Source organism: Bubalus bubalis, chromosome 15, assembly GCF_019923935.1.
Source record: "Bubalus bubalis isolate 160015118507 breed Murrah chromosome 15, NDDB_SH_1, whole genome shotgun sequence".
Classification (NCBI taxonomy): domain Eukaryota; kingdom Metazoa; phylum Chordata; class Mammalia; order Artiodactyla; family Bovidae; genus Bubalus; species Bubalus bubalis.
In genome coordinates, this window is record NC_059171.1 from 62,608,638 (window position 1) to 62,621,835 (window position 13,198).

Below are 13,198 nucleotides of genomic sequence, written 5' to 3' on the forward strand. Positions count from 1 at the left end.
TAAGCCAGGGCACCACAACTATTGAGCCTGTACACTCTAGAGCCCGTGCTTTGCAATGAGAGAAGCCACCACAGTGAGAAACCAGTGCACAACAGCTACATAGCAGCTCCTGCTCACCGCAACTAGACAAAGTTTGTGTGCAACAATGAGGACTTAGCACAGCCAAATAAATAAGTAAAATTGTTAAAAAAAAATACATCTTCTGATGGTTGAAATAGGTGTTTCAATTGCCATCTCCCTGTTGTTGCCATTTATGAAACACTTGAAATTTTTTTAAACATTTTTGACAGTTTCAAACTGAAAGCCCGTAAAAGGAAAAATTGAAAAAAAAAAACAAAAAAAAAACTATGAAATGGACTGAGAAGCTCACTGGGTATATGCTATGGAAACATGTCTAGGTAACATGATTCTGCAGGTTCTCTGCTTCTTTTGCTGTCTTTACGCTATTTTACAACTCATTAATTTGTAAAAAACAAAAAACTGGTAATGATCCATGATTTTTGTCCACAGAAATACAAATCAATTGTGTCCAGTAGTTTGCTATGGATTATTCCCTGTGGTGGGATTCCCAGGTGACTCAGCGGTAGAGAATCTGCCTGTACAGGCAGGAGACACAGGAGATGTGGGTTCGATCCCTGGGTAGGGAAGATTCCCTGGAGAAGGAAATGGTAACCCACTCCAGTATTCTTGCCTGGGAAATCCCATGGATGGAGGAGCATCTACAGTCCACAGGGTCTCAAATAGTTGTATATGACTGAGCACACACATGTGCATTCTCTGTGTGTAGTTCCATTTTGCTTCAATTTATAAATGAATGCCAATATTCTTCCAGTTTTCATTTGAGCCAACTGTAATTTCTTTTTGATTCTTTGATTAATAAGTTAAAATCTTTGACAATCATTTTATCTTTCTCCATGTTTTGATTGTATCTTTTTTAAAAGTCACCTTTTACCAACAGCAAGAGTGAACCAAGAACTTCCAGATGTCCAAGCTGGGTTTAGAAAAGAAAGAGGAACTAGAAATCAAATTGCCAACACTTGCTAGATTATAGAGAAAGCAAGGGAGTTTCAAAAAATCATCTATCTCTGTTTCATTGACTGCACTAAAGCCTTAGACTGTGTGGATCATGACAAACTGTGGAGAGCTCTAAGAGAGACGGGAACACCAGGCCATCTTACTCATCTCCTGAGAAACCTGTGTGCAGGTCAAGAAGCAACAGTTAGAACCCTGTGTGCAACAACTGATTGGTTCAAGATGGGGAAAGGAGTACAACAGGGCTGTCTGCTGTCACCCTGTTTGTTTAACCTATATGCTGAGCACATCATGAAAAATGCTGGTCTAGATGAGTTACAAGCTGGAATCAAGATAGGTGAGAGAAACAACAACCACCTCAGATATGCGGATGATAACCACTCTAATGGCAGAAAATGAAGAGGAACTAAAGAGCCTTGATGAAGGTGAAGGAGGAGAGTGAAAGAGCCGACTTAAGACTAAATATTAAAAAAACTAAGATCATGGCATCCAGCCCCCATACTTCATGGCAAATAGAAGGGGAAAAGGTGGAAGTAGTGACAGATTTTCTCTTCTTGGGCTCCAAAATCACTGCAGACGGTGACTGCAGCCATGAAATCAGATGATTGCTTCTTGGCAGGAAAGTGATGACAAACGTAGACAGTGTGTTGAAAAGTGGAGACATCACTCTGCTGACAAAGGTCCACATAGTCAAGGCTGTGGTCTTCCCAGTGGTCATGTATGGTTGTGAGAGCTGGACTGTAAAGAAGCCAGAACACCAAAGAATTGATGCCTTTGAACTGTGATGCTGGAGAAGACTCTTGAAAGTCCCTTGGACAGCAAGGAGATCAAACCAGTCAATCTTAAGGGCGATCAACCCTGAATATTCACTGGATGGACTGATGCTGAAGCTGAAGCTCCAGTATTTTGGTCATCTGATGTGCACAGATGACTCATTGGAAAAGTCCCTGATGCTGGGAAAGGTCAAGGGCAGAAGGAGAAGAGGGCATCAGAGGATGAAATGGCTGGATGGCATCACCGATTCAATGAACATGAACTTGGGCAAACTCCAGTAGATGGTGAGATACAGGGAGACCTGGCCTGCTGCAGTCCATGAAGTTGCAAATTGGTGGACATGACTGGGAAAACTGAGCAACAGCAAAGAGTGAGTGATAGTCACTCAGTTGCGTCCAACTATTTGTGACCCCATGGACTCTAGGCTGCCAGGCTCCTTCCTATGTGCATGGAATTCTTCAGGCAAGAATACTGAATTGGGTTAGCATTTCTTTTTCCAGGGGATCTTCCCAACCCAGGGATTGACACACAGGTCTGCATTGCAGGCAGATTCTTTACCATCTGAGCCACCAGGAAGCCTACTAAGAGACATTCTACTTATAAAAGACAGATCAACTAAAAAAGTATCAGCAGATACATGCTTGACTTTATCTTATAATCTATAGACAATATATTAGAATATGTAATGAATCCATACACTTTTTCCAAAGGACCCAAGATAGAAGTAGCAATAAAGTTATAACTGACAGTCACCACAGATTAAATAATTTAGATGAAGCTTACCTCTCTTGAAGAGAGGGACTCTGGGCAAGTGGTTAGGAAGGAAATAACAGTGTGCTTTTAACTTTGTATGAAAAACAATGTTCAGTCCTATGTTGCCGAACATAGTTGTTTTTGCCAAATAAATCCTTTATTTCAAATTTCTGTTGGAATGCTTTATTAAAACTCTGCTTCTGGCCTTTGTTTTGGAATCTGTTACTTTTGTTGCCACCTCCTGATTGCTGTCCTCTGAAGCTTTTACTTCTTTCCCACTGTCCTCTGACACCTCGGTTGTTCTCACACTGTCCCCTGAAGCCTCAATTGCCTTCCCCCTGTTGCGACATCGCTCTCATGGCCCTTCTAGCTCTGGTTGCTCTGTGGCCACAGAAAGGTTCCAATCGCTGTGAATCATTCCACTTTTCCTGTTCTTCTGTTACTGATACAGTAGGGATATCAAAGCAACACCCTGCTTTCCTTTGAGAAAGACCATTCCCTTCACTTTGGAATCAGTATCCTCACCCAGTTGCTCTTTAAGTTCTTTCCAAGCATAACTAATGTTTGGCGTTTCAGTTGAGCATCGCAGATCATGGTCACAAAGCCCGCATTTGAGTTGATCAAGGAGCGCTGATCTATTGATGTGGCACCGGAGAATTGGGCCAGGGCTCCTGCCAAGGCTTCCACAGCTCCCTTCTCCTCAATTAGCTTCTCAGCTGACTGCTTGAAGTGACCAATTGCAGTGGGAGGCACAGAATCCAAGAGCCTGATGGCACCTTTGCTAGAAGCTTTTTTATTATCTCTGCTGCAGAAGGAATACCTATTCGCTTAAATTTAATTCCACTTTTTGCTCCACTTGGGCTAACTCCATTTCTTCTGAGGGATTCCTGCCCGCAGTAGTACATATAATGGTCATCTGAGTTAAATTCACCCATTCCAGTTCATTTTAGTTCGCCAATTCCTAGAATGTCGACATTCACTCTTGCCATCTCTTGTTTGACTACTTCCAATTTGCCTTGATTCATGGACCTGACATTCCAGGTTCCTATGCAATATTGCTCTTTACAGCATCGGACCTTGCTTCTATTACCAGTCACATCCACAGCTGGGTATTCTTTTTGCTTTGGCTCCATCCCTTCAGTCTTTCTGGAGTTATTTCTCCACTGATCTCCAGTAGCATATTGGGCACCTACTGACCTGGGGAGTTCCTCTATCAGTATGCTATCATTTTGCCTTTTCAAACTGTTCATGGGGTTCTCAAGGCAAGAATACTGAAGTGGTTTGCCATTCCCTTCTCCAGTGGACCACATTCTGTCAGATCTCTCCACCATGACCCACCTGAATCCCTCAGAAGAAATGGAGTAGCCATGATGGTCAACAAAAGTGTCCAAAATGCAGTACTTGGATGCAAGCTCAAAAACGACAGAATGATCTCTGTTCGTATCCAAGGCAAACCATTCAATATCACAGTAATCCAAGTCTATGCCCCAACCAGTAATGCTGAAGAAGCTGAAGTTGAACGGTTCTATGAAGACCTACAAGACCTTTTAGAACGAACACCCCAAAAAGATGTCCTTTTCATTATAGGGGACTGGAATGCAAAAGTAGGAAGTCAAGAAACACCTGGAGTAACAGGCAAATTTGGCCTTGGAGTACACAATGAAGCAGTGCAAAGACTAATAGAGTTTTGCCAAGAAAATGCACTGGTCATAACAAACACCCTCTTCCAACAACACAAGAGAAGACTCTATACATGGACATCACCAGATGGTCAACACTGAAATCAGATTGATTATATTCTTTGCAGCCAAAGATGGAGAAGCTCTATACAGTCAGCAAAAACAAGACCAGGAGCTGACTGTGGCTCAGATCATGAGCTCCTTATTGCCAAATTCAGACTGAAATTGAAGAAAGTAGGGAAAACCACTAGACCATTCAGGTATGACCTAAATCAAATCCCTTATGATTATACAGTGGAAGTGAGAAATAGATTTAAGGGCCTAGATCTGATAGATAGAGTGCCTGATGAACTATGGACTGAGGTTCGTGATATTGTATAGGAGACAAGGATCAAGACCATCCCCATGGAAAAGAAATGCAAAAAAGCAAAATGGCTGTCTGGGGAGGCCTTACAAATAGCTATAAAAAGAAGAGAAGTGAAAAGCAAAGGAGAAAAGGAAAGATATAAACATCTGAATGCAGAGTTCCAAAGAATAGCAAGAAGAGATAAGAAAGCCTTCTTCAGGGATCAATGCAAAGAAATAGAGGAAAACAACAGAATGGGAAAGACTAGAGATCTCTTCAAGAAAATTAGAGATACCAAGGGAACATTTCATGCAAAGATGGGCTCAATAAAGGACAGAAATGGTAGGGACCTAAAAGAAACAGAAGATATTAAGAAGAGGTGGCAAGAATACACGGAAGAACTGTACAAAAAAGATCTTCATGACCCAGATAATCATGATGGTGTGATCACTCACCTAGAGCCAGACATCTTGGAATGTGAAGTCAAGTGGGCCTTAGGAAGCATCACTATGAACAAAGCTAGTGGAGGTGATGAAATTCCAGTTGAGCTATTTGAATTCCTAAAAGATAATACTGTGAAAGTGTTGCACTCAATATGTCAGCAAATTTGGAAAACTCAGCAGTGGCCACAGGACTGGAAAAGGTCAGTTTTCATTCCAACCCCAAAGAAAGGCAATGCCAAAGAAACTTCAAACTACTGCACAACTGCACTCATTTCACACGCTAGGAAAGTAATGCTCAAAATTCTCCAAGCCAGGCTTCAACAGTACATGAACCATGAACTTCCAGATGTTCAAGCTGTATTTAGAAAAGGCAGAGGAACCAGAGATCAAATTGCCAACATCCGCTGGATCATCGAAAAAGCAAGAGAGTTCCAGAAAAAAACATCTATTTCTGCTTTCTTGACTATGCCAAAGCCTTTGACTGTATGGATCACAATAAACTGTGGAAAATTCTTCAAGAGATGGGAATACCAGACCACCTGATCTGCCTCTTGAGAAATCTGTATGCAGGTCAGGAAGCAAGAGTTAGAACTGGACATGGAACAACAGACTGGTTCCAAATAGGAAAAGGAGTACGTCAAGGCGGTATATTGTCACTCTGCTTATTTAACTTCTATGCAGAGTACATCATGAGAAACGCTGGGCTGAAAGAAGCACAAGCTGGAATCCAGATTGCCAGGAGAAATATCAATAACCTCAGATATGCAGATGACACCACCCTCATGGCAGAAAGTAAAGAGGAACTCAGAAGCCTCTTGATGAAAGTGAAAGTGGAGAGTGAAAAAGCTGGTTTAAAGCTCAACATTCAGAAAACAAAGATCATGGCATCTGGTCCCATCACTTCATGGCAAATGGATGGGGAAACAGTGGAAACAGTGTCAGACTTTATTTTTCTGGGCTCCAAAATCACTACAGATGGTGACTGCAGCCATGAAATTAAAAGATGCTTACTCCTTGGAAGGAAAGTTATGACCAACCTGGATAGCATATTCAAAAGCAGAGACATTACTTTGCCAACAAAGGTCCGTCTAGTCAAGGCTATGGTTTTTCCTGTGGTCATGTATGGATGTGAGAGTTGGACTGTGAAGAAGGCTGAGCGCCGAAGAATTGATGCTTTTGAACTGTGATGTTGGAGAAGACTCTTGAGAGTCCCTTGGACTGCAAGGAGATCCAGGCAGCCATCCCATTCTGAAGGAGATCAGCCCTGGGATTTCTTTGGAAGGACTGATGCTAAAGCTGAAACTCCAGTACTTTGGCCACCTCATGCAAAGAGTTGACTCATTGGAAAAGACTCTGATGCTGGGAGGGATTGGGGGCAGGAGGAGAAGGGGATGACAGAGGATGAGATGGCTGGATGGCATCACTGACTCGATGGACGTGAGTCTGAGTGAACTCCAGGAGTTGGTGATGGACAGGGAGGCCTGGCGTGCTGCGATTCATGGGGTTGCAGAGTCGGACACGACTGAGCGACTGAACTGAAATGAACTGAACTGGGCTAACTGGTATTCTTCCTTGTGCTGATAAAAGCAGATTCAATCCCTGGTCTTTCCAGCTCTGTTCACCCAGAATGGTGAATTTAGGACTCCACATCCTTTGGTGGAGAACTTTGAACAATCAGATCAACCTCAGGATGTCTAACCTATGTGCAGCAACATTGGTTGCAACCAGAACTCCAACATCATCGTTTCTAAAACCTTTCAGGGTGATTTCCCCTTCCTTCTATGCAATGTCTCCGTGTAAAGACTGGGCATCCTGCTTTATGGCCACATTCTGTGACAACTGTGTTTCTTCCTTCATTTCACAAAATGTGATAGTGCGCCCTTGATAACCACTGTACACTCAGCTCACGTCCCCAGTAACTGCTGCCCTCTCAGTCCAGTGGCACTTGATAGCCAGAGGCTCTACAGTTGTTGCTCTTTTCTGTGTCTTTTTACCAATCGAGACTGCCTATTCATATGTAGGTTTCATGTATTTCTTAGCAACATTATACACCCAATGAGGGCAAGTTGCAGAAAAGACCAATGTTGGGGGATTTCTTCTGAATCTTTCTTGTATGCTACATATAAAATCTCTTCCACTTGATCAGCAAAGCCCATGTCCAACATCTGGTCAACTTCAGGACATCATGCCTAAGTGTGTTGAGAAGCTTTGCTTATATTCCATATGGTGAGTTTCAGCAAGAGCTCATGGGACTACAAGTGCAGTCCAGTTGTGTTTATGCATTTCTTCCACTCCCATAGAGCACTCAGGCCCTGCACTGGGCCCTGAGGAGGAGGGAGGAGACCCACAACAGTAGGTGCAGAAAGCACTGCACTGCAGAACAGAGGTCCCAGAGAGGTGGGTGCAGGGCAGTGGGAGGACCTGGGGACATCACAGATCTTGGAGAACAGGTAGGACTTGGTCAGAGAAAGCATTTGTGTAGAAGCACCAAGTAGGGGAGCATAACGCATCCAGGGGTGAATGGGGGGCAGTGGAAGGGAGGTTGGTGTCTTCTCCACATGGGCTGCTGTAAAAAAAATGAAATACCAGAGACTGGGTGGCAACAAAAATGTATTTCTCACATTTTTAAGGCCTGGGAAGTCCAGGGTCATGGCACCAGCAGATTCAGGGTCCGGTGAGGGCCCTTTCCCGGGTTGCAGAAGGCCTATTGTGTGCTCATGGCATGGTCTCTGGGGCCTCTGTTACAAAACAGTGCTGCTTTTATCACAAGGCTCTGCAGTCACCCCCCAAATGCTACCCACTAATACCATCACCTCGGGTATGAGGTTTCAACACAGGAATTTTAGGGGGACTCTACATTCAGCCCACAACAGTTGGGGACCTGGACAGGCTCCCCCGCCAGCCTGAATGAAGTCCTCGTTGAAGGACGGCACATGGCAGGTCCTGCCAACAGGAGGCTGTTTTTCTTTGGGAAGATGCTGCCCTGTCCTTAGGGGTGGGGTAGGAGAGTGCCTCACTGCCCGCATGGCTCAGCTGCTGCCTCTGTGTACACTGTGTTACCCAGAATCCAGGGACAAAGGGCTCTGCCCCTCAGGGCCAGTGGAGCTGGACAAAGTGGAAAAAAATTCTCATTTGCTCCTTGATGCATCATCTTCAGTTTATCTGGGACATTTTTCCAAAGAAGACACACAGATGGCCAACAGGCACATGAAAAGAGGCCCAGTATTTCTAATCATGAGAGAAATGCAAATCAAAACCACAATGAGATACCACCTCACACCTGTCAGAATGGTTGTCATTAAAAAAATAATAATAACGCATGCCAAGTGTTGGTGAGGATGTGGAGAAAAGAGAACCCTTGTGCACCGGTGGTAGGAATGTAAACCCATGTGGCCACTGTGGAAAACAATATGGAGGATCCTCAAAAAGCTAAACAGAGCTACTGTTTGGTCTAGCAATTCCACTCCTGGGCATGTATCCCAAAAGGAACCAAAACAGTAATTGGGAAAAAAAAACATGCACCCCAGTATTCATTGTAGCACTGCTTATAATAGCTCAGAAATGGAAGCAACCTAAGTGTCCATCAGCAGATGAATGGATAAGGACAGTGTGGTGTGTATATACGATTGATATTGCTGCTGCTGCTGCTAAGTCACTTCAGTCGTGTCCGACTCTATGTGACCCCATAGACGGCAGCCCACCAGGCTCCCCCGTCCCTAGGATTCTCCAGGCAAGAACACTGGAGTGGGTTGCCATTTCCTTCTCCAATGCGTGAAAGTGAAAAGTGAAAGTGAAGTCGCTCAGTCGTGTCCGACTCGTAGCAACCCCACGGACTGCAGCCTACCAGGCTCCTCCGTCTGTGGGATTTTCCAGGCAAGAGTACTGGAGTGGGGTGCCATTGCCTTCTCCAATGATTGATATTACTCAGCTATAAAAAAAGAATTGAATCTTGCCATTTGCAATAACATGGATGGACTTGGAGGGTATTATGCTAAGTGAAATAAGTCAGAGAAAGACAAATACTGTATGATATCATTTAAATGACGCTAAAAAATAAAACAAACTAGTGAATATAACAAGAAACAGACTTACAGATGTAGAGAACAAAACTGTGGTTACCAGTGGGAACTGGAGTGACAGAGGGGCAACGTAGGGAGAATGGAGGAGTATGAGGCATGAACTATTAGGTATACAATAAACCAGCTAAAAGTTCCCTGACCCACAAATATAGCCAGTACTTTACAGTAACTATGAATAGAGCATAACCTCTTAACAATTGTGAATCACTATGCTATACGCCTGAAACTGATATAATATGGTAAATCAACTGTGCCTTCCCCAAAAGTTGATATACCTACGGCACCTTCATATCTAGTTATTAATATATAGAGGGCACAAGATGTAAAAGTAAAATATTATTACTATTTAAACGGGTTTATCAACAACATGAATTAATCTTTCCTTGGTGGATAAATGTCTGATTTCTTTAATAACAGCTACTAATTAAGCAACCCAATAGTTTGACGTGACATTAACTTTGTTCTGGTCTTCCCTCATTGCTCAGTTGGTAAAGAATCCACCTGCAATGCAGGAGACCCCAGTTCAATATCTGGGTCGGGAAGATCTGCTGGAGAAAGGATAGGCTACCCACTCCAGTATCCTTGGGCTTCCCTTGTGGCTCAGCTGGTAAAGAATCTGCCTGCAATGCGGGAGACCTGGGTTCAATCCCTGGGTTGGCAAGATCCCTTGGAGAAGGGAAAGGCCACCTACTCCAGTATTCTGGCCTGGAGAATTCCATGGACTATACAGTCCATGGGGTCGCAAAGAGTCGGACTTTCACTTTTTTTCTAACCTTGTTCTAAAAGAATCATTAAGGTGTAAAGTTAATAGTGTAGAAAGCACCTGGACCCCACAGTCAAAGCCTGTTTCATGGAACTGTCTGTCCTTTATTCATAAGAAGTTGAGTTTATGTAGGATCATCCACAGCCTGGAAATCTGACGTTGAGAACAAGTGAGCAGAGTGTTTCTTGAAAATTCTCCAATCTGGCATCTTTTCTTCTCACTTACAAATTCATTCTGAGCAAAAATTCACATTTGGCAGTGTTTTGATGTGGAACTCCTTCCAGATATTTTGCATTTTGACAGCAAGCTCCAGAGTTAAACTGCGGCTAGGCTGATTGGGCAAATTTAGGTCCTGAGACGGAGCCATTGTTATAAATGTGCAGAGACAGTTACTCAGTGAGTCACCGAGGACAGGCTGTACCTGGTTCTGAAGCTTTCTTCTCTGTGACTGTCCGTAATTTTTACTTCTTTGCCTGCCTTTACTGTATCCTTTTTTAATTTTCAGGAGTCTTGTAAGAAACAGTCATTGAACTTCATTCCTGAGTCAAATGTGGCTTTGCTGTAATGATGCCAAAAGTCTTAAGGAGCAACATGAAGCCAATTGAATCATTATTCCCCAGTGCTTCAGCCCTTTTCAAGGTTCAGAGGGAAGAGACTTCATCCATTTAACATACACGTTGCTGAGCTTGAGTTTGGCCCTCTGGTTGTGCAAAAATTCAGAATGTATCTGATACAGTAGAAATAGGTTTCAGGGATCTTTTACTGGAAGCCCTTTTTGAAATAATCACAGCAGATAGCTTATAGAAATCGTTAGCACAGATGCTATATGTTCTATAATATTACAATATAATCTTCCAACTAAGGGAAGACTGTTTTCATTTTTGTGAGATTATGTGTTCAGGGTTCACAGCAATTCAGGCCAGCAGATCACACACTCTGCCTGTGAAATCCCACTGAAGACAGAGTGGCCGTGCCGGAAGCACAGCCCTCGGAGGAACAGACAGGAAGTTGGAGACTCTGAATTTTATGAGCCGGAAATGTCACTGAATTGGATGTTTCCAGTAAAGACTGATATTCTGTTGGGTGGAGCAGGACCCCTGCTTAGCTGCTCCCAGGTGGTTCTGGAGCAAACACTGCGGAAGGCTGTCCATTCCTCAAAGACAGCTCTCCACCCTTGCAGGAATTGGCCCTGCATTTCAGCCCCCATGCCAGGAGACCCCACAAAGGTAAGGCAGCTGGATCAGCTGCTTGTCTTTCATGAACGAAGGAGCTGGACCAGTGTCCTTCTCCAGCCCTCCCATGTCCGGGGCTGCAGAGACGTGCCTGTGAAATGGACCAGCACTGCCCTGCGGAGCTCCTGAGAGGGGAGACCACTGCACATGGGCCACGTGGTGTGTGTCTGTTAAATAAAACATGAAATTCATTGCTTGGTCTCGGCAGAGCCTGATAAAGCCTTGGGAAACAGAAAACAGTGAAAGTGTTATTTTCTTAGTTGTGTCCACCTCTTTGCAACCACCTGGACAGTAGCCTTCTAGGCTTCTCTGTCCATGGACTTCTCCAGGCAAACATACTGGAGTGGGTTGCCATTCTCTTCTCTAGATCTTCCCTACCCAGAGATCGAACCCAGGTCTCCCGCATCATGGGCACATTCTTTACCATCTGAGCCACCAGGGAAGCTTGAAAAACATAGAAGCAGATCTTAAATCCAACTTTCTATTTGCAACAGTAGACAGAGAGCAGTGAGAGAAAAGAATCCAAAGAATAAACACCTCTGACGTTTTTTGTTTTGTTTTAGACTCCATGTAAAAGAGATCATACAGTATTTTTGTCTTTCTCTGTCTGACTTATTTCCCTTGGCATAATGCCCTTTAGTCCATCCATGTTGTCACAAAGGGCAGGATTTCCTTCTTTTTTTTTAATGGATGAATGATATTCCATTGTGTGTATATGTACATACGTGTATGTATAATTACATATATATATTTATATAGAATTTCACATCTTGTTTATCCACTCATCCACCAATGGACACAGGTCGTTTCCATGTGTTGGCTGTTGTGAATAATGCTGCAATGATCATGAGGCCCATGAGGTTTTATAAATTGCTCTTTTAATCTGGAAAATTTATAGATGCCTTGGAAAAAGTCTCTGCCTTCATGGAGCTTACGTGCTAATGGAAGTAGACAAACAGCAGACTTAAACAATACATACATGAGACACTTTCCCATCATGATAAGTAATGAAAAGCAAATGGGGCAACAGAAGAGCAAGAGTTGGCCCCGTTCTTTAGGGCAGGCAGTGAGGGAGGGGCCCTTTCAGAGGAGGGTTGCAGCTCAGACCATGGGGCAGAGGTCCTCTGAAGCCTGGAGAGAGCCCAGGCAGAGGCCAGGGGCTGAAAGAGGAGGGCCTGGGGCCTGGGGAATGGGCCTCTGGGAGAGAAGCCCTGGTATCTGTCACTGGCCTTAGTAATGGGCTTATTTGGCCACCAGAGGAAATCCAGTGTGACTGAAAGTGTTGTTTTAGTGTTGTGTCCCTGAGGTCCCAGAGACAGCTAGAGCCAGATCCTGCAGTGTTTTACTTACAAATGACAAGGAGTTTCTGTTTTGTTTTAATTAGAATAGGCAAACTTGGAAAGGTTTTTAAGAACAGGATATGTAGTGTGAAATCGTGTGGCATTGCCAGATTGCAGTAATGTGATTTGTTTTAAAATGATCAGTGCTGATATTTAAGGGTTGTTGTTATCAGTCGCTAAGTCCTGTCCAATTCTTTGCTACCCCATGGATGCACGCCAGGCTCCTCTGTCCTCCACAGGACAAATTCATGTCCATTGAGTCAGTAATGCTATCTAATCATCTCATCCTCTGTTACCCTGTCTCCTTCCTGCCCTCAATCTTTCCAGTATCCAGGGACTTTTCCAGTGAGTTGGCTCTTTGCATCAGGTGGCGAAAGTATTGGAGCTTCAGCATCAGTCCTTCCAATGAATATTCAGTACTGATTTCCTTTCAGATTGACTAGTTTGATCTCCTTACAGTCCTAGGGACTCTCAAGAGTCTTCTCTAGCACCACAGTTCGAATGCATCAATTCTTTGGTGCTCAGACTTCTTTATGGTCCAGCTCTTACATCCTTACATGGTTACTGGAAAAACCATAGCTTTGACTACATGGACTTTTGTCAGTAAAGTGATGTCTCTTTGAATACATTGTCTAGGTTTGTCATAGCTTTTCTTCCAGGAAGCAAGCATCTTTTAATTTCATGGCTGTAGTCACCATACTGTCAGAAGTGGTTTTGGAGCCCAAGAAAATAAAATCTGTCACTGTTTCCACTTTTT

The 13,198-nt window shown here is 43.6% G+C and overlaps 1 pseudogene; it reads right to left on the reverse strand.

The window, feature by feature from the left end:
- Positions 1–2,914: 2,914 nt before the first annotated feature.
- Positions 2,915–11,170, reverse strand: LOC102394057 (annotated as a pseudogene).
- Positions 11,171–13,198: the final 2,028 nt, after the last annotated feature.